Consider the following 2,893-nt stretch of genomic DNA (forward strand, 5'->3'; position numbering starts at 1 on the left):
ACAGCAGAGTCAGGAGTCAAACCCCAGCCAGCCTCACCCCAAAGCCTAGATCTCAGGGATGTCAGGCTGCCTTCTGTACTTTTAGATAAACGGAAAGTATCATTTCCCCTTCTATTTATAAGACTGAGTTACTTATACAATTTGTGCTTCCAGTGTTTTTGGAGTGTAGCATGCCAAACCAGGCTCGCAAAGGGTCACAGCAGAATGTGTCCACAGTCTAACCACAGTGCTGTTTACAGAAGACAGACTTCAGAGCAAGAGAAATTCCACAGAGCGTCATGTTTCTGTGAAGCCAAGCCATCAGGAAGTTTCTTTTTAAAAGAGTATTTAACTTTTTTTTCTGTTTATAAAAATAATGCACAATGAGTAAAAAAAAAAATGGAAAAAATAAAAGCCACCTATAATGTTAACATTATGGTATACACAGTTTTAATACTACTATTTGTACACATATATGTATACCTGCATATACAGGGCTTCCCAGGTGGTGCTGTTGGTAAAAGATCCCACCTGCCAATGCAGGAGACATATGAGACAAGGGTTCCATCCCTGTGTTGGGAAGATCCCCTGGAGGAGGGCACGGCAATCCACTCCAGTATTCTTGCCTGGAGAATCCCATGGACAGAGGAGCCTGGTGAGCTGCAGTCCATGGGGTTGCAAAGAGTTGGACACAACTGAAGTGACTGAGCACCCATGCATGCGTATATACATATACATCTTTTAATAAACATATATGTATTAATATGGCTTGCATATTTAATATATTTATAACAGTATATATTGTATATATAAAAATCTTTTAATAATGCTATATAGCATTAGTCTAATTTTATATAATTATATATAAAATATACATATGATTTAATATATATACGGCTGGGGTTTCTTTTAAGCATGACGCATTCTCTCACCATCTGGCCAGCCATTAGCCACTCCGTGGATCAATCCAGGGTCTTCCTCCAGGGCATCTCACCTTACAAACAAAGTGCTACCCTGGGAGGATTTCCTGTCCTTGGCTGCCCCCAATGGGGCTACAACGACTGTCAGCCCACTTTGGGCTGGTGCAGGCATCTGGTAGAAGGCCATCTAAATCTGGTTTGACTTGCCGTCTGTTTTCATCAGTTGGTCATTGGGATTCGCCACAAGGCCACGGGCATCAGCTGAGGTCACCAGTGTGGCTGGTCCAAGCATGCTGGGGTACGACTGACTGGCTTCTGGGCCTAATCTGTGCCTTCAGGAACAGTTAGGCATCAACCTGTGTATATCATCTCTCTGTAATGGTTGAGCACTTCTTGAAATGTTCAAGTTTATGGTCAAGCGAACCAGATAGCACATGTTCACGAATGGCAAGTATCAGGTGTCTGTCTGGTCATTTGGGGGACTGCGGAGATTGCCACTCTGCCCCTCTGCCCCGCCCCCCACCCAGGTTCTAATGGCAAGCTAGGAGCTGTTACTCCCAAAAGGAGACGAGGTATTTGTTGGAAATTAGCTTAAATTATAAATCTTAAGGTCCTGCATTTTTAATGCTCCACTGAAGCTTGAGATAGGCTCCAAATGTGTCCTGTCCATCATCTGGTGAGTGGATACGGTGTGTTCATACAAGGAAAGTTATTCAGCCACAAAAAGAATGAAGTACCAATATATGCTGCAAACTGGGTGGATATTGAAAGCATTATGCCAAGTGGAAGAAGCCAGATGCAAAAACCCACGTGTATGATTCCGTTTATATGATGTATTCAGAATAGGCAAGGCTGTAGAGACAGAAAGCAGAAAAGCAATGACTGCAGCTGGGCGAAGGTGGGAATGAGGTGGTGTTGGGTGCATGACTGCTTGGTGGGCATGGAGTTTTATTCTGGAGTGATCTAAAAGTCCTAGAACTAGACAGACGTGATGGTTGCGAAACACTGTCAACATACCAAACACCGCTGTGTAATGGTTAAAAAGGTGAATTATATTATATGCATTTTACCACAATTTTTAAAAAGTCACAGAATTACATGAGATTTCTTTTTGTAAACACCCTTTTGTCTATCTGGGAGTTTTAAGTTGTTATTACTTTTTTCTCATTGCTTTTCTTTATTATGTCCTCAGACTTTTCAAATGGTCTGTAACAGTAGGTATTTCTCTTGTGCCCAGGGTTTTCCAGGAAATCCGCCATTCACAGCCCTGATTCTCCTGATCTGAAAGTGAAAGTCGCCCAGTCGTGACCAACTCTTTGCGACCCCATGGACTATACAGTCTATGGAACTCTCCAGGCCAGAATACTGGAGTGGGTAGCCCTTCTCTTCTCCAGGGGATCTTCCCAACCCAGGGATTGAACCCAGGTCTCCTGCATTGCAGGCGGATTCTTTAACAGCTTGGTTAATTTCTCTGCAGGCTTGCTCCATGGAAATTCCCTTGACTTACCTTCACCTGTACTTTGCCTGCACCTCTGTTCCCCCTCACCTTTTATGTTTCTGTTCTTTGCTTAATTGAAGCATATCTTCAAGTAATTGCAGATTGTCCCATCTGGAAATGTCTATAATCCACCCTTAAAACTGATCAATTAATTGCCGTAGTTAAATATACTTTGCCCTCTGCTTTTTTCTAGGCTTCAGTGTTGCTTCTGTTTTCTCACATTTTGTATGTTACTTGTTTTTTTCTAAGACGTTATGAGATTCTTCTTATTATCTATAGTATTCTGAAATTTCATTAAGATATGCTTGGATAGAAGCCTTTTTTCATGCATTCATTTGCTTGTGTATTCAAGTGGTCTCTGAAAATGTAAAGACTTTTATTTTTCGACTCAGAAATTTTTCTGTGTTATATCTTCACTAATTTTCACTCCTCTATTTTCTCTAGTCTCTCTTCCCCAAACCCTTATTTGGAAGGACGTCATATATATTTCCAGAGA

This window comes from Bos javanicus, chromosome 27 (assembly GCF_032452875.1).
Source record: "Bos javanicus breed banteng chromosome 27, ARS-OSU_banteng_1.0, whole genome shotgun sequence".
In the NCBI taxonomy this organism is placed as follows: Eukaryota; Metazoa; Chordata; class Mammalia; order Artiodactyla; family Bovidae; genus Bos; species Bos javanicus.